The 20103-nt window shown below is 35.0% G+C and overlaps 1 long non-coding RNA gene across 1 annotated transcript; it reads left to right on the top strand.

Moving 5' to 3' along the window:
* The first annotated feature begins 4398 nt into the window (after window positions 1–4398).
* LOC125855638 (uncharacterized) lies at window positions 4399–9667 on the top strand. Its single transcript, XR_007445510.1, has 4 exons — window positions 4399–4712; window positions 4792–4951; window positions 6817–6933; window positions 9439–9667. It is a non-coding gene; the product is annotated as an uncharacterized LOC125855638 (long non-coding RNA).
* Window positions 9668–20103: the final 10436 nt, after the last annotated feature.

The following is a 20103-nucleotide window of genomic DNA, read 5'->3' as shown; positions in this document are numbered from 1 at the left end:
TGGTGGAATTATTACCACCCATTTGTTCTTACTATTACCAATGAGCAATTTACAATCCAAATTTCTTGACAGGAATTTTCTACGATATATCATTCCTTGTGGGATTTGACCTAGACTCTTAGTTGGGTTTTTATTGACTACGACTGTTGTCCCTTTTAATTGGTTTTAAGGAGGACATTTGAGTGTTATAAAAAATGTCACCATTGTCGGGGAATGGTGGTTGAGAATTCTAATAGAGAAATTAGATTTTAATTTTGTTTAGTTGTAGTAGATTGTTGTTTTGTGTTATTGTTGGTTGATTTGCAGGTGTTATACAATGAGTGATCATGGTAGTGACAACAATAGTCACAATGGTCAAAACGATGACATTTGAGCTTGAACATGTGGAAAAATGTACTGTCGATTTCAATGGTTAGAGTTCCAAAAGGAGATCCGCCGAAGTGCACTATGTGGACTCCATCTGGTCCGCCAAATCAACCTTAAGGTTTAGTGTTCATCAAGGCTTCTTCAGCGATCTTGAGCTCCAATTGACGATTCATCAAAAACGTTCAATGACGTTAGTCGTGATCGCCGAACGAGTTTGGTATAAAAAGGCCAAGGGTCTTTTCAAAATCAAAATTTAAACCCTTTGATATCTTCAAGTCATTTAATCTCCATTCTCTTTCATTGCATTATTTGAGTGTTTGTTAGTATTGAGTGTGTGATTTTAAAGTCGAGGTGTGTGTTTGCTTGCTTTCACAGTCAACCCAACCCAATTCCTTGTTATCCTTAATTTGTTCTTCCTACTAAGGTTGGTTTTTAATTTTAATGAGAATTTTGAGCTTTAATTTACAATATGCATATGGGCTTGAAGCCATTAAGTGATATTGATTGTTAAAATTCGTTAGGTAGCTTTCTATTGTGCGTATTGAATTGTACCCATGAGTTAGTTGTATGTGTGTGTCTGTAGAATGTTAATCTTGATTGTGTTGGCTAAATTTTGAAATTATACTGATATATTTGATGGGTATAAGCTTAATTTGATGCGGGTGAAGTCTGATTAACCCAGTGTTGACCCAATTGCATGATTTTGCCCAATGATAGACATGGTGACTACTTTCTTAAGGGAAAATCGTCAATTCAAGCAATACTTAGCAATATCTGGGGGAAGTCTGAGTAGCTATGGGTAGAAAAACATAAGGTGGGTTGTAATGATGTAGGGAAACTAGTATTTTTTGTGTATGTTGGGTTTGGCTACAAAAAATTAGGTACTAGGCTGAACACTTTCTTTTCGGAGGGCTTGTCTTAGCTCGCCAAGGAGGTTAGGAAAATCATTGAATAAGCCCCAGCTCACCTTCTTTAGCATATGTGTGACATTGGGTACTATCTCATTCGGCAGACTTGTGTTAGTCCACCAAACCCACTTGGAAAATCACTAAGTGGGAGTGGACATCACCTTTGATGCCTTTTTCTTTTCAATTTGAACTGTCATTTTCAGCGGGCTTGTCTTAGCCCACTAAAACTGACTCGGCGAATCACCGAGTTGGAATTGACTCTATTTTTATGCTTGATTCTTGAGATTTTTGCTATTGTCTGATTCAGCGAGCTCACTGAAACTCATCATTCTTGTTTAGCGATCCACCTTCCCGTTAGGCGAGCCTCATGATGTTTTTTAAAATAAGTTTCAAAATGAGTTTGATTTTAACTAACCTTCACAAATCCTATATTTGAATGTGTACTCTACAGATAATGGCTAAAACAAAAGTGGTTACATCAGATATGGAGTTAGACAGAGACTCTCATCCTCCTTCTCATCTGAAGAAACACAAAGGAATATCTATTAATGAGACATTGGAGGCTCCTCGTGTTCAACAAGCCAATCCTCAGACCCCTACCAGTGGGGGCAAGAAAGTTGGAAAACATATTGCCACCAAGCAGGTAAGCATTAGCTCCAAGTTAGTGTCGCCTCTATAAGATCCAACTCATGCTTCTTGTGTTCTCACAATAATAGTTCCAAGGGCCTTAAATAGGCTCAAGGCGGAAGGAGAACAAACTATTTCGGAAGAGCGTAGGCCCTTGACAGATGGAGTCATGAGTGACTACCTGACCATTTAGGAAACCATCAAGTACCATAAGTTTGAGCAATTTACAAAGCTCAAACATCCTTATGTGACGAAATGGGTCTGGAAATTCTATGATGCCTATGTTGAGGCTTTGCCCAAGAAGAGAAAGAGAACTATCTAGAAGCCCGTGGATGATGTGAAAGTGTGGGGTAAGATGGTTCAGTTTCATGTGGATGAAGTTAACACAATACTGAGCACTTTTCTACTCATGTTGATACCTACGAGATTTGGATGCATAGAAATCTTGATGCCTTAAAGAGGTGGTTAGCCACATTGATATCTGATGAGTCTTCTCCCTCTTGGATGACTGAAGGTGCGAAGATAGAGAATAAGGATTCAAACATTGTAGCTCGGTACTAGTTTGGGTTTATTAGCAGCAATATCATACTGTCCCAAAATGAATCAATACTCCGGCACCCAAAGACAGTGCTAGTCGGCACTATTATAAAAATGAGTAGATCAATGTAGTAAAATCATTGTGGAATAGATGTTGCTACGGGCTCGACAAGAGCAAACCTCCCTTCATTTCCCAGTTCTCATCACTCAGTTGTGTGAGAGAGTAGGAGTTCTCTTTTGAGGGAAGACTGATATGAGGATTACACCGGCCTCTTCCAGTGACATTCGAAGGGTTGAGGCTGAGTTTTTATGGGATGATGCGGCTCGGAGGAAGCCTCCACCACCAGACACGACTCCCGTAGTTGATCCTACTACACTAGCAGCTGAGGCCAGCACACTTTCTCTTTTTGTGGAAAAGGTAGGTATATCATCCTCTTCTACTATGCCTTCAACTTCCACTACTCCTATTGCTACTAGTTCTGCTATTGTTGTTGCTGTTGTGTGACCTACCCACACTTCTATCACTCATCCCCTTTGACCTAGGAAATGATTTATCAGATGGGAAACCTTGCCCAATCGGCGAATATTAGAGTCGCATGGGTTGAGATGGACATGCTCGGGATCATTGATAGGGCTATTAAGAAAATCCTTGGCTCCGTTGAAAGATAGGGTGAGTAGGTGTGAGAGGTTGGTCGAGGGCCATGGTGTGAGGTTGGACAACCTCACTGCAAGACTTGAGGACCAATATAAGAACAAGGGTAATTCTGGTGCACTAGAAACCACGAGAGAGGAGATTGCTACTTGCGAGCGAAGGTGACCCACTTGAAGTCCACAAATATATCTATGTTATGGGATGATATTCCCCTACTGAATGCACCTACCTCTATGCCATAGATGCCTAGTAGTGAGCCTTTCCTAGTGTGCAGCCTGAGACAGCCACAAGTATTGACATATATGTACTGATGATATTGAGAGGGCTGATGATGATTTGGCCAAATAGAGAAGAGAAGGAGTTGAGGAGCAAGGAGCATGGGATTTCGCAGACTCTGAATGAGATGCAGGAGATCGATGAGGTCATTTTTTAGGTGGCCCTAGATAGATCCCTTCGAGAGACTTCAGTTGTTGATCCTAGTGGAGTCTCTTTAGACTCCACCATCCATTTGAGTGTTGAAACGGGCACTGATGCCGAGTTGAGTCTTCACTACTACCTCTGGTGATCCTATTGTGGGGCATTGATGCCCCGAATGATGCTTCCGTTCCAGAGACTCAAGATGAGAGTGCTCCAAAGACATAACCTCTCTGGGAGACCCTTCTATTTGAGCCTTCTGTACTTATTATTGTCATTTCATTGAGGACATTACTTGTTTATTTTTGGTGGGGTGAGGGCCTTCGAGCCATTATTCTCCTTTTTAATTGTATTTTGTTACTTTTAGTTTTGGACAATTGTATTTTGTTTATATTATAGTGTTTCTTTTGGTTGAGTGAATCTCTTTTATCTTTTTCATTCTCTCTTGATTTTACAACCCCTCATGAGTTTTGAAAATCATGAAATCTTTGAAGTTTTTTCATTGATAATGATTTGAGGATAGATTGTGTTCAATATAGATATCTTTAATAGTCACTACAACAAAATATAGAATTGGCAACAACTTTTTACCAACAACTAAAAAATTGTTGCTAATTTCAATTAATGGCAACAACTTGATTCAGTTGTTGGTATAGAACAAAATTTCCGCCACAACTTATTTCTTGTTAGCAAAAAATATTTTCTTGTTGCCATTAATAATGAGTAATATAATATATATAAAATATAAAATAAATTGGCAACAATATATTTTCATCGTTGAAAAAAGTATCATATTTTTGTTCTCAACAAACTAATTAATTTGTGGCCTAAAGATAAGTACACAATAATTTTTTTTCCATTTTAGTACAAAAAGTGAAGGCGCTAAAATATTCCTCTTTTTTTCTTAGCAATTTTCCCTCTCTTTGTTTCAATCTAGCTCTAGGGTTTCTCATTTTTTTCTTTTCAACTGCTGAACTGATTTCTTCTCCGATAAGGCTATACGAAGAATTAAGAAAATAATTCATGTAATTCTTTTCTTAATTACAAAGAATTAAGGCTGGTAAAGATTGGGACTGATCTATTCCCACTAATTCATGTCATCATCTTCTCTGCACTGTCCGTGCCTTTTCTAGTCTACTTCGAATCCATCTTTTACTTCTTCCAGCATTTCGTTTGTTTGTCTTCTTCGAAATTGACGGGCTCGCAAGGTAAGGATTCATGTATTGCTGGTCATATGAATCGATTTTCTATGTAAATGCATATCTTTTCTTGTTGATGAACCTTTAGGATAAAATTGTTGAATATACATCTTGGAGAACCGTATCTTTATTATTGAAAGGAGTCGCTGGCGGATCTAGAACAGAACTCAAGGATGTGATTTATAACATCGACAACCATATTTTCGTGTTTGGGATTCTTGGGTTCACTATGCGGTGGCACTTCTAAGGTCATTAATTTTTGCCTCTCACTTTCTCTTTAGTCGATTATGCCTAATCTTATTCTGAGTTGTCCTTTTCATTGCTCAAAACTGAAAATTGCTAGCTTTGATATCTAGTTTTCTATTATCAATGTGTTTTCCTTTGAGATTTTGTTGGGTTATAGTCTTGAATGCATTTTATATTGTTCACGTTTGAACTTTATCTACATGCTTTGCTTACATGCCTAAAAAGAATAAATGTCTTTTATATTGAATTGTAAGATGAGGACTATTAGGAGTCATTTTGTTGGAGGTATTAGACAGTCTTATGATTATTTACCACACCGTTTATAGCTTTGAGATGGGATAAGTTATCCAAATACATGGTAAAATAACTTATCTAGGATAATTAATTTCGGAATAACTAGTTTCCAATCAAACGATTAAGGCATTATAATTTTGAGCATTGTAGTTTAGGTAGTTCTTTTAGACAAAGCAAGGAAAACTTTTCTCTATTTTTCTATTACTCTTCTAGTAAGCTGTTGGCACTATACTCATGGGAGATATTGGTCATTAAAATATATTTCAACTCGTATAAGATTTGGTTCAGAGTAGCACACCTAGTTGGGTAGATTTTATCGGGTTTAACTTGTACTGTCTGTCTTGAATTATATTTGCCCAATTGCATTATTTGATTTCTAAAAGGTGTCTTATATTTGTTCAAATAAAGAATTATTATAACTTATATCTGTAATTCTCAGATAAAAGCTAAGGTTAGAGATAATATCTAAAGTCAAATGTATATAAATCTATCTGTTTGTTGAAGTAGTTAGTCAATTCTAATAAATTTTAGATGTTGAATTTCAAAAGACTCATTTTTATGCTTCTCATCATTCGAATGTTCTCTTACATAAATTGTACTACAATCTCATTTCTCTTAAAAAATATATCTAACAAAGTTTTTCTTGGCTTTTCACAACTAGCATATTTTAGAATTTAAAAAGTATAATTTAAAAGCCAAGTTTGAACCAAAAATGGTAGAACTTAAGTTCCTTCGAACCTAGTCATTACGAATTACTTGTATCAAGTAAGTTTTAGATTCCAGTGCTTTGATGGGATTCTTATGGCATGAAAAATATAAGGAGGCAATCAATGCATGCTACTAATAATGAATACTAATAGTAATCAAAACTAAAGATTTCTTTTGAAATAAAATTATTATTTCGATAAACAAGAAGGTCAGTAATCTTTTGAAAGTGTATCTTGAAGAAGTGCATTGTGGTTTTGGAGTTATTTAGTGATTTCTTTTATGATTAAGTTGACAATTTTTTGTATTGTGAATATGGGTTGTATAGGACATAAGAGTGAAATACAAAAAGGTTATAAGATAAAGGGTCTTCTCTGTTTATCAGGCAGTCTCCTAACCCATTTGCATTTGTGTTTTTGCTCCTCACTCCTCTCCAGTCCACTTACATTGTTGATCATTGTATTCTATTAACTGGTTGAATGGTGAGTCTTCAATGGTGAGATTTATGAGTTTCATGTTTTATCTTGATTGTATAAGCATCAGGCATCACCATAGTGAGCCTTGTACAACATTATGTAAATGTTGCTATGTTTAAATTATGAGCATCTCTTTCTGAGGGAGCTATTAGCTTCCTCTTTGATTTTTTGAAGGGCATTGTATTAATACGATGCATTCAATGTTTCCTTTTGTTTTGGATCTGTTTATTCTACCTCAATCTGCTTCTTTATATGTCTTTTTGTGCTCTCATTGTTTGAAGCGTTGGCATAATGATTTTAGTTAATGTTTAATTCATCTTCACGTATTTTTTTCTTCATCTTCGTACCTAATACATTTTTTAAAGCAATATTTTTGTGGATGTTGTCTATAGTTCTGCACCTAAATTGGTTGGTTTGCTGTCTGAGCTTGGTGAAGCCTTTAGCGGCTTGGTAACAAAGTTAATCCCCTGCTACAAGATATGCGCATTATGAAATTCCACTAACTACAGGTCAGTCACAATTATGCTATTCAAACCTTAGGTTGCTCTGGAAGATACTTGTCTAAGTGCTTCTTGCCAAATGTCAAATTGTATTTACATTGTGAATCAACATGTACATTTAGACTTGCTTGGTTGTGGTTCCCTTCAAATGGTTTTGGGGTTCTTTGGTGACAATCTGTATAGTTAGTTACGCATGCTTTGTTAATGATACAAAAATGCTCAGCTGAAAGGATAAAATCGTGAAAGTTTAGAAATAATTGATTGGAGTAGTGTAACTGACAAGTATAATTAAAACAGTGAGAATTGACTCTGATGAAATTAGTTGTTGCTCTCCTAGTTAGAAACTGAATGCAGTTTTTTATATGATAGTTTGATCTTGGAATGGGATTGCACTTGTCAACATATTACTTCCATTTTTCTCTATTAAGATTAATGGATTGTTCTATATGTACATACTAAAAGGTAATAAGTAGTTAAATTTATTTCTTGTTTTGTTCTTTTGCAATTAAATCTTAGTTGGTCCCTCCTATTTTGTGCTTTGTGATTATCCAGATTACATAATATGCTAAGAGCTACTCTTGCATCCGATCTATGTCTAGATAACACTTAAAGCTAATAATCAATATTTCTAGTCACTCTGATTTTCATGATGGTTAATTCTTGTATTGGTGAGCATGTTGTGATAATCAAAAACTCAAGTTTAAGAGAACTAATGAAATAAATGCTTCAACAAGTAAATCATGTCTTTAAGAGATCTTTTTATGAAATTGTATATGTTGAAAATATTCTAGTGTCTGCTATGATAGCATAGTAGTCTATCATGAATGCTATAAATCAACATCTTTGCATAATTATGGTCATTGATCAATGTATTTCTATAGGAAGTTTCAAGAGAAGTGAAATTAGATCAAATAGGTGTCTTGGTAATCTAGTAGCTTCGTAGTTAATTGCATTCTTGGAGTTGATATTTTGGTTCCTTTTTCACCTTATGTAACTAGTTTATGTTTTAAAATTGAAGTCTAATGAGTCCAATTGAATTCAGTTAAAAATTAGTATGGCCACTTGATAAAGCACTTTAGTATTATTTATCTATTTGCCACTTGATAAAGCACTTTAGTATTATTTATCTATTTTCTTTATCATTTATTCCATAAATGTGTTGATATCTCAGTTTAGCTATAAACAGTTGAATACCTAGAAACATCATTTTTTTTTGCTTATATTTACGTAAACATGTGGTTACTTCACTCTTGTTCTTTGAGAGTGAAGTAAAATTTGTAGAGATTGTACTGGTGAAGATTGTGTCAATAATGACTAGTGTTTCCTAAGTACTTCATAAGGAAAAAACTTGTTGCTCTTGTTCATTATAAGCTGGTATATAGGATTAAGGTTCTCTTTGTTCATTCACTAAGGGCAATATATTGCCTATGTAACATATTTATTGTGTAGACAAATAGCTAATTGAAGAAATATGAACGACATCTACTTGTAAAAAAAAATTAGAAATTATAAATGTCATTTAAAAGTTTAGTTTGATGATAGACTTCTTGGATCATTAACACTCTACTTCCTAATGTAACAATTACCATTCTGGGATTAAATTTGTTGGAATGAGTCGATGCACAACACTATACTTAGAGCCCGTTTGGATTGACTTAAAAAAAGTAACTTTTAAAAAGTAACTTTTTAAAGTGCTGGAACTTATTTTTAAAATAAGTAGTTATGTGTTTGGATAAAAGTGCTGCAGTTGAAAAAAAAGTTGTTGATGTGTTTGGCAAATAAGTGCTGGTAAACACTTTTTTTTTTTATCAAAATGTCTGAAATACCCTTTAAGCTGTTAACATGATAAAAAATTGATTAATTTAAGGTTTTTATACTTAAAAAAAAAATTAAAACAAAATTAATTTATGTTTTGCATCCATAAGTAATAATATTTTTCTATTATTCACATATTTCTTTACCACCTTATAAGAGGAATATAAATTCATATTTCAGAAATAATAATAATAATAATAGTAATAGTAATAATAATAATAATAATTATTATTATTATAATAATAATAATATAATAATAATAATAATAATTCAATATGGGCAATTTAGAAATTGTATAAAAGAATTAAGGGCAAAAAGGTAATATACTTGGTCAACATAAAAGGGCTTTTAAGTTAAAAAAAAAAGCTCCCCCCCTAGCTTTTAGCTTTTGGCTTAAAATAAGTCATTTTTGACTTAAAATAAGTCATTTTGATAATTGCCAAACACTCTAATAAGTCAAAAACTGGCTTTTAAGCCAGTTTGATCAGCTTAAAAGCCCATCCAAACAGGCTCTTAGGCTTTTACTTGTTATTTCTTTTATTTGGTTCAATGCGGCCTAGGAAGAACTGGTTATTTTTGGGCGTATGAGTCTTAAAACATATACCTAGATATTATGTGATTCTCTCTGCCTTTTAAATTTATATTTGTGTATTTTATAGTTGACTTTATCAAAATATAATTATATTTATCTTTTATTAGCTGGATGAACATGCATAATTCAACAATCCAGCAGTACAAGTACTACGGGAAGAAGATATTTTTAAAATTGCTTGTAGAATTAGAATACAATGACTTTACTTATATGTATAATGTTTTTGACTATTAGTAGAGATACGCAAAAGTATTTAGTTTTGTAGGAAGTGGTAAATATCTAGTCCATCAATCTTATGTATTGACGTTTGCAAATTCATATAAATTTTAGTTTAAATATTTGTGTAAATTTTTTAAAACAAATGTGTAATGTGTATATAACAACTACAAAAAAATTGTTGCTAAAGGTGTATAGAAAATACGGAAAAGGGTCAAATTGCCCTTGAACTATGCGAAATAGACCACTTATACCCTCCATTACATTTTGGGATCAAAAATACCTCCGCAGTTATCCCAGGAGATCACAAATACCTTCAAGAATTAACACCCCAATTTTTTAGTGACGTGGCAAGCCACGTGGGACTAAGCCCTCTACCTAAGTATTGCCAACTAAGATTCACTACAAAAGAACATGACTTTTAGTGGCGAAATCCCAAAATATTGCCACTAAAGGTTATGAGTTTTTTTTAGTGGCGACTAAGGCTCCAACAACCATTCGCTAGTAAAACCTATTTTTTCAACAAAAAAATATGATAATTAATTTTCGATTGCGACCTAATTTTCTAAAATAAATAACTTGCAATATCCATATTAAAAACATCCAATATTATTACGAAAAATAATCAAAATTACTTTTCGATTCAAATTTCCTAATATATATAATGCATCATTGTACATTTTATATATTTACATATGACATAAAAATAAAACATATAGTGTCTTCAAACTCCTACTTAATCGATATCATATTTAGTTTTTTAAAAACAATGAAGAAAAAAACACAAAATTAGAATTTAATGTTAAAAACTTTTAGTGACGATTTTCTGGACTTTTGTGGCGACTGTTGTTATCGCTAAAGGTCTAGTTCTTTTGTAGTGAATCCTAGTTGGCAACGCTTAGGTGGAAGGATTAGTCCCATGTGGCTTACCACATTAACAAAAATTTGGGGTGTTAACTCTTGAGGGTATTTGTGGTCTCTTAGGATAACAGTAGGGGCATTTTTGATCCCAAAATGTAACGAAGGATATAAATGGTCTATTTCATATAGTTCGGGAGAAATTTTGACCCTTTTCCGTAGAAAATATTTGTTTTATTGCAATAAAAATTATCGTTGCTAACAGATTAATTATTAATTTTTTGCAACAACTAATACTGTTGGTAAATAGTTTAACTTGTGGCAACAATAGATTTTGTTGCGATAACTTTTATAAGCCACAACTATACAAATGTAAGGCAACAAGTTTTTTGGTTGCATTAAGTCATTTTTGGCAATAATAAATTTTGTTGTTGCAAAAACTTTTCCCATCGGCGTTTATTGCAACAACATGCAACAACTTTTTTATTGTTGCCAAAAGTATTTATACTTTTGGCAACAACATTCATTATAGGCAACAAAAAATATCATTGGGAAACACCTTCTTTCTTGTAGTTATGATGAGCACGATGTAGAGTGTGGTGTTGTGAGAATGAAATCAATGTGGTTGCACTTTTGAGTGATCTTTTTGAGTGTTTTGTTGACTAGCTGCATTTTGATGTGATCCTTATAGTGAAGATCGCATGTATGCTTTTGATCTCATGTGCTAGATGAGTATATTTTGAAGTGCAGAGTATGGTGAGATCTTACTTGAAAGCATGTGTGTGGAGTCCTATAATTTGCCTTGTTATCCAATTGTTTTAATCTTGGCGAATGTGAGGCGTGATCTTGGGCAACAATTCAAAGAGGGAACCAAAATGTCTATAATCTTTCATGACTACCTTTTGATGGTGGTCATCCAATTTGGCACCATTTGAGCCTAACCCATTTGTTGGAAAAAAACCAAAAGAAAGCCTCTTAATTCAAATTGTCCCTACCTTCTCACCTAAAATCCTTTTTGATGCATTATTATGTTTGAATAGCCAACTTAGGCCAAAAGCCTAAGTTGGTGGTGTAGAAAGGAAGGAGGAATTAAAGCCAAAGAAAGATGAAATGAGACTCAACTTTGAAGTTTGTTATAACAAGAAGGAACCCCTTCTTCTAAAAAAAGAATTATTGTGATGAAAATGCTTTGGAAAAAGGAAAATGAAAAAGAGAAGTGAATGAAATAAAGATGATTCCAAATAAATTGAGCGAAAAGTCAAAGTTGAGTTGTCGAATGAAAAATAATGAAAAGAACTTGAGAAGAGGTGAACATGGTTGCAACAATGCTTTGAAAACATAAAGTCACCGAGCCAAATTGACCATACCGTAACCCTAAGCCCTATTACAAGCCTAAAAGACCCTTGAGATCTTGCATGAACTAGGTTGTGTGATGATTGGAAAATATTGGCAAACCTATGAGACAAAGCTTGCATGTGTTTCTCTTTTGAGAGAGTGAGAGTTGCATTTATTCCTTATTTTTATGTTGATTTTCTTTGTGATAGCATGGAATCGTTCTTGATGTGAGGGTACTTGAATGCATTTATTGAAACATGTTCTTGCATTAGAAGAGAAGCTAAATTGATTTGAGCTTATGTTGAGACCGTCTAGTCATCATTTGAAGTATTTTATCTTGATTGTGTGTAGCATGTTGTTGAGAGTAGTCTTGTTATGGCACTTGCATGTTATCTCTCATTAAGTACTGTTGTAGACTCCCATATTAAGCTAATTGTGTTCTTGATTTACTTGAGGACAAACTAAAGTTTATGTTGGGGGTGTTGATAAGTGGTAGATTTGTAGTCATTTGAGGTTTATTTAGCTCACTAATTAGTGTTCTCAATGCCTAATTTTGTCCTATCCCAATAAAATATTGATGATTTTCAGCTATGAAGGCAAATGGACAAGACAAGGATTGATGTTTGAAAGAATGGCCAAAATAGAAAAAAATGCAAACTATACATTGTTGATCGCCAAATGAGAAAGGCGGATCGCCTAGTGAGAATGACCTCGCCCAAAATGATAGTGTATAACACTTGTGTCTATCGAATCAGGTCGACAAACTCCATTAGAGAAGGAGATGCACTGAATGAGAAAGGTGACCTTGTTGATCATCAACGAAAATGATAGTGTAAGAAGAAAGATTGAATGCTTGAAAGGCAATGCCCAACGATGCCCCTTATGTAAAAGGCTGACCCAAACAAGTTCACCGACTACGGTTCAAATACCTGAAGCCTAGAGCATGAAAATTCAAGCTGAAGAGCAAGAGGCAATTCACTGAACGAGCTCAACGAGCCCGACTAATGTCACCGAATGAGACGCGCATTGTATTTTGGGAAACTATAAATAGCCCAAAGGACAGAGAAATTAGGGTCCTAAAAATAGTTTTGAAAGTAAGAAATAGTGAGAAATAGTTTGAGTTTAGAGAGAACACTAGACCTTTGTGAAGAACACTTTCTAGCTTTAGGGGTTTTACAACTTTGCTCTTGAATTTGATAAATTGAAGTTGAATCCAAAGTGAGTTTACTTGTAACTGCTTAATTTCATACTACCAATGGCTGATTTCATTGAAGGTATATTTTATTTGTTTTTTTGATGGGTGGCTAAAACCCAAGATATAGGGGTGCAATTATGAGGTTTGGTGTTGATTTAATATAGTGGTATTGTGTTATGTTCTATTTTTATTGCTGTTCATATATGAAATTGGGCTAATTAGCATGGGGTAATTTATGGGTTAGTGTTGCAAACATATATCCTACTCCTAATCTCCGGTCAATGCTCGAAAGTGAGTGATTGGAGTGGGTTATTAGTCCAATACTAGCAATTTAAGTTTGATGTATGTAATTTGCTTGAAAATAGAGGTTATGGTCGAATATATTTATCCTATTTCTACATCTAAAGAGAGAATACAATAAGGTATTTAGTCTTGCATTTAGATGTGACCGAAAGGAGATTCCATGTATAGATGCTTTGAGATAAAAATATGATTAGTGTCATTGAGGATGACTTAGGCTATTCATGAATGTTCATCACTATAGAGCAACACAATTACCCAAATCTGACATCGATTTCTAATCCCTGCACCCCTAGATTTCTTGGTAACTCTTACATTCTCCAAAATTTTAGTTTAAATTATGACAACTGATAACCAAAGTTTTTTTTTATTTAATTGGTGGAGTTATCCACCCACTTGTTCTTACTATTACAAATGAGCAATTTTACAATCCAAATTTCTTGATAGAAATTTTCTACGATATACCATTCCATGTGGGATTCAACCTGACTCTTCATGGGATTTTTATTGACTACGACCACTGTCCCTTTTAATTGGTTTTAAGGAGGACATTTGAGCGTTAAGTCCTCATGATCCGAGGGTTAAGACACTTTTACATGATTTTCTTTACTTCAGTTTTCAAACATTGTATGTGGTGTATGAGTTACGTCCTAATCACTTCCTTTTAATGTAATAGATGGATTTTTGAGACTATGTTAGGCTTTAGCTTTGTCAAAATCTTTTATGATGTAAGACTGTTTATTTTGAACTCTTTATTTCTATTATCTTATATGATGTATTCTAAGTGGCTTGTGTAGGGCCTCTCAGGTTCTATACGCCATGTTATGCCTAGAATATACTTTAGTCGTGACAAACTTGGTATTCAAAGCACAAGGTTTAGAAAGTGTATTTCTCACAAGCCATGTCAAGTAGAGTCTTGTTCATGAGTGTGAAGCTTGCCACATATATGAATAAAAGGCTATAAGATGTTTATGAAACTTCACTTCTTTCATCATTCTAAAGTCATGCGATAAAGTGTAACTCTATATGTCTCTCTTCTAGTCCTTATCCAATGTTTTCAAGGATATTTCCCCTCAAAGGGCATACATTACAAGGAATTCGTGTGAGAATGTAGAACAAGAAGCTCCTCAAGTTCTGGCTGACCCTTTGGCTGAACAAGTGGGTTACACCGACTTACGAGCTACTTTTCAAGTTTTGGCTTAAACTATGATGGCTCAAGCCAATAGGGAGGTTGTGGTACCTATGAACCCAAATGTATATACGATGGCAACTAGAGTGAGGGACTTCACTAGAATGAATCCCCAAGAGTTTTACGATTCCAAAGTTGAGGAGGATTTTCAAGAAATAATTTTTGAGGTTATAAGGTATTGATGATCATGGGAGTGACACCGGTAAAAAAGTTCGAATTGGTGCCTTATCAACTTAAGGATGTTTCTTAAGTTTAGTTTGAGTAATGGAAGAAAAAGAGGGCAGTAGATGTGGGTCCTCTTGATTGGGAAAAGTTTAAGGCTACTTTACTTGATAGGTTTATCCCCTTGATACGAGGGAGGCCAAAGTAGTTGAGTTCATTAAACTTTGTCAAGGAAATATGAGTGTGAAAGAGTATGCTTTGAAATTCACACAATTGTCCAAATATGCTCCTTGTATGGTTGCCGACTCTAGGGAAATGATGAATAAGTTTGTTTCAGGTGTGTCTAAATTATTGGTTGAGGAATGTCGTACCACCATGATCATTAAAGAAATGGATATTTCTCTCCTGATGCCACATGCTCAACAAATCTAACATGAGAAGCTTAAAGAAAGGTCTAGGAAGGCAAAGAGGGCAAAGACCGATGATGGTGATTTTTCACATTCGAGGTCTGATAGACATGGTCATTCTAGATTTCGATTAAGGTTCTCCGGTCAAGGTTTCTCTAATGCTCTGGTTGAAAAGTTTAACAAAGATAGGGTGTCTAACCCTAAGCCTCTAGGAGGAAATGGTGGTGGATCTTCTTTGTCTACTTGTACTAGGTGTGGAAGGAAGAATGATGGTAAATGCTTAGCTGGTATAGAGGGATGCTTTGTTTGTGATGAGTGTGGTCACAAGATAAGGGATTGTCTGTCACTTACTACTAAGGGAAAAATGGTTGTCAAGCTACGACTAGTAATTCAAGTTCAAGTGCTCTAAAGCAAAACCAATTCTATGTGCTTCAAACACGTCATGATTAAGAGGGCTCTCCCAATGTGTTTATCGGTATTTTGAACATTTTTCATCTTGATATTTATGCTTTTCTTGATCCCGGTGCTACTTTGTCTTTTGTGATGCCATATGTGGCTATGAGATTTGATATTTCTCTGGATGTGTTGTTAGACCCTTTTACTGTCTCTACTCCTATTGGTGAGTCTATTGTGGCTAAGTGTAATACCTCAGGTTTGAAAAAAAAGAAATAGAATTTTGGACTGCAGACTATGTCTACGGGTCCCATCTACGGACCGTAATGGCATCCGTTAAAAAGGTGGGGGGGGACATATTTTCTTAAATTCAAGTCTAGTACCTTTTCTACGGTTCACCAGGACGGTCCATCATCTTATGTGCGAGTCATAGATAGGTTTCGTAGGTGAGTCCCATACTTCGTGAAGTTTTGAGGGTTAAAGTTGGTTTTTACGGACCGCCGAAAGACTTACGAGCCGTAGAAATGTTCCGTCAAAAGGTAGGTGATTTCATGGTCTAGTACATGATTTATGGTTAACCAGTACAGACCCTAGGTCGGAACTGTAGGTCGAGTTTGAAAGATTTTTTAAAAATGGATTTTAAGTCTTTTTCCTAAATGATTAATGTCTAAACTACGCCATCTTACCTTCTACCCTACGCCTTATATAATGTTTTTAACCCCAAATCAGCATTTTGTATTCATTCTCCTAAAATCCCCCAAATTCACTCCCCAAATTCTCTCAAGACTAAGGAAGAAGAAGAGGAGCTAAGGTTCAATTTCAAGTATCCAATCCTACATTCTTTGTGGGCTTTTAACATCAAGGTATGTTAGTATTCACTTATGGGGTCCTTTCCTCCATAGGGTCCTAAAATATCTCTATTTTGTAAAGATAGATTCTTAATTCAAGTTAGAGTTTTATTCAATCTTCATGAGTTTCAATTTTGATCAAATTGATTGTTTTTTTAATCTATTTATGCATCCATTGAGGCAATTACATGGTTTGGAGTTATGTTCATATGAACCCATGAATTTTAGACTATGAACACATGATTAAGCTTATTAACTATGAAAAGTGAATTAATACATATATGCATGTTCCTTCTAAATAATTGATATAAATGATTTAAGGTTGCTTTGAGAGTATGCATGTTCATGGGTTTGTCATAGATAGACATTAACTAGTAGATCCACTTTAGCTCAAATGTATGGATCTTACCTTCGCAAGTAAGGACATATATTTTCGGTGTGGGATAGACACAGGATTCTATGTTATATTTGACATGGTCTATGTCGGTTATATGGTACACTTCCCACAATAATATACTGTTACTTTCAAAAATATCTCACAAGTGTTTTAAAGATGTTTAGCTTGCATTGACCATGATTATGACTTATGTTTTCTAATATGTTATCTTACAATTTAGCTTGGTTATTGCATGCCATATAAATTCCTTTTTAGCATGATTTCATAACTCTTATGCATTGCTAGCTTACATAGTACATTTCATGTACTAATGCATACTTGTGCCTATATTGTCTCACTAATGTAGGGTCCGACACTCCTACCTTTCATACTCGTGGGTAGTTGATCCTTTTGGGGTTTTGAAGATTGGTGAGTCCTCATGTTCTGAGGATCGAGACACTTTTATTGCTTTATGTCATTTCCATTTTCATACTTTGTATGTGATGTATGACTTACGTCCCAATCGCTTTCTTTATGATGTATTAGATGGATTTTTAGACTTATGTTAGACTTTTGCTTTGTCAAACTCTTTTGATGTATAAATATATATGATATCTTTATTTCTATTATCTTGTATGATATATGCTAAGTAGCTTGTGTAGGGCCTCTGGGGTTCTATACGCCATGTTATGCCTAGGGTATACTTTGGGTCATGACAAACTTGGTATTTAGAGCACAAGGTTAAGAAAGGTCCTAGAATGTCTCATAAGACACGTCGATTAGAGTCCTATTTATGAGTATGAAGTGCGCAACATTTATGAATAAGAGGTTGTAAGATGTACATGAAACTCCACTTCTTCCATTACTTTAAAGTCGTGTGATAGCATGTAACTCTATATGTCTCTCTCCTAATCCCTATCTGATGCTTTTCAGGATATGGCCCCTTGAAGAGCATACGTTAGAAGAAATGCGGTTAAAACATGGAATAAGAAGCTCCATAAGAAGCTCCTCAAGATCCTCGAGTAATGGCCGACCCTTTGGCCAAACAAGTGACTAATGCAGAGTTTCAAGTTGAGTTTAAAGTGTTGGTCCAAGCCATGACGGCTCAATCCAATAGGGAGGGTGTGGTCCCTGTGAACCCAAATGTGGGTACGGCGGAAACTGGAGTAATAGACTTTACTAGAACTAATCCCCTAGAGTCTTATGGTTCCAAGGTTAAGGAAGATCCTTAAGAGTTTATTGATGAGGTACACAAGATGTTGATAGTCATAGAAGTAACGATGTTGGAAAATGTGGAATTTTCTGCTTATCAACTTACGGGTGTTGCTCAAGTTTGGTTCAACCAATGAAAGGAAGAGAGGGTGGTTGATGCAGGTTTTCTTGATTGGGGAAAACTCAAGGGTACTTTCCTTGATAGGTTCTTTCCCCTTGAGCGGAGGGAGGCAAAGGTACTTGAATTCATTAACATTCGTCAAGGAAATATGTGTGGAAGACTATGCTTTGAAATTCACAGAATTGTCCATATATACTCCTTCTATGGTTGTCAATTCTAGAATACTCAACTACACCTCATCCGATACTCGGTGTAAGTGGTCGCAATCTAGTATAAACCCAACAAAGAGTTGGGGTCGATCCCACAGGGAATGATACAAGTTAGAATTCAGTTACGAAGTTATAAATGTGTCCAATCAATTGTAGGAATAGAAATTATCGAAAACATTTAGATAAATCAAAGGGGTAACAACGAATGTCAAATGGGGGGATTTGATTTGTCAATTTAACTACTATAATAATTAGGAAAAGAGGGGAATCAACAAGTAGAGAGGAATTCTTGGGGATGTGATCAATTATAGGCTAATTTCGCTATATGGTTAATTGTGAGTTACTAACAATTGCTGAATCTCAGTGGGTAGGCTTGACTATAGATGCAATAGCTTTCTCTCGAACAACTATTACAATTCAAGCGAGTTCTCTTGAACCTCCACAAGCATAACACTATAAGCAGCCCAATGCCTCAAGTTATCTACTCTCTTGAGCTAGATTGGTAGAATTGAGTTTAGAATTCACTCTCTCGAGCTGAACCCACAATAACCCAATAACTACAATCATCAATCGAAAACCTTAGTTCTAAACCTATTTCTCAAGCAAGCCCAGAACACTAAGTTAGAATTGCATTTGCATCTACAATTCATAGATTAATACAGAACTATCAATTAAACCCACTTCAAATCAACATTTAAATCAGTAAACAATAGTACCTATAAGCTAATTAAAGCAAATAATCACATGATCACACCCCAATCCCAAAAATTGGGGTTTTTGCCACACATCATTAAAAGGAAGAAACAATTACTTATTATGTTATCCATGAACTGGGTAATGGTTCCCAAATCTCTACAATGCTTCAAATCAACTCAATTCAGAAACCCAATTGAAAACTCCTCAAAACCAAGTAAAACAAAGTCTCAAAAGCGCTAAGTTCTACAAATGGAGAAATTACCCAGGAAAAATCATTGGATTCAAGACTAGATCCTTTTTCTGCTCCTTGAAATTCAATTTATAGTTTTCCAAATTTTGGCCTTCAGGACCACTTGCTCCATTCCATCGCGGATTTGCCTTGGCTTTTTAACCTCAAAGTTTTGTGACTTTAGATGATCAGGATCGAGGTCGCCGATCCATTTGGCAGTCCTCAGACTGTCCAGTTCTATCTCCAAGTAGGTTTTTCCCTAGGCGGGCATGCCAGAACTTTTGGCGAACTGAAGAGCCACTCGACGGCTCGCCGAGTGGTCTTGCCGATCACCAGGATTGCCTCTCTTTAACTTCTTTAGCTTTCTTTGCTTCTTTTTACCCGGTAATGTCCTTGTCTTGGTTCTTAGACTTCATTACTGCAAATCAACACCTTAACATCAGTTTAGACATAAATTAGGCATCGAGGACAATAAAACTATGAAAACAAAGACCTAAATGAGTCGAAATCTAAGTCTCATCATCTAGCCCAATTATCATGTCAAAGCTAATTGTTAGACAGAAACTGAAAACAATGAGAATCCGTCCTCAAAGTATGAGGACTCACCAAAACTCTAAAATCTCTTAAGTCAACCTTTAGCCACGAAACTGAGAATCTTGACTTTCGTACCCTACATTTAGGGAAATGTAGGCAAGAAAATACATTAGTACAAAACAATGTGTCAAGTATGATAGCCATGCATAAAATATTTAAATCATGCTAAAAAGGGACATTTTCGTAAGTATGCAATGATCAAGCTAAAACATGTATTTTGAGAGCTAAAAACCATGAGTCATAAAACCATGATCAATGCAAGTGAACATCATATTTGAACACATGTGAGATACTTTTTGAAGTAACCTTAGTTCATTATTATTATTATTATAGGAATGAGCCTTAACCGACATAAAGACCATGTAAGCTATAACATGATCCCCAGGTGTCTCCCACACCGAAAAAGGTTGTCCTACTTGCCAAGGTAGAATC

The sequence above is a fragment of the Solanum stenotomum genome, chromosome 2 (genome assembly GCF_019186545.1).
Source record: "Solanum stenotomum isolate F172 chromosome 2, ASM1918654v1, whole genome shotgun sequence".
In the NCBI taxonomy this organism is placed as follows: Eukaryota; Viridiplantae; Streptophyta; class Magnoliopsida; order Solanales; family Solanaceae; genus Solanum; species Solanum stenotomum.
Note: the sequence above shows the minus strand (reverse complement) of the source record. Positions and strands in the feature narration are given on the sequence as shown.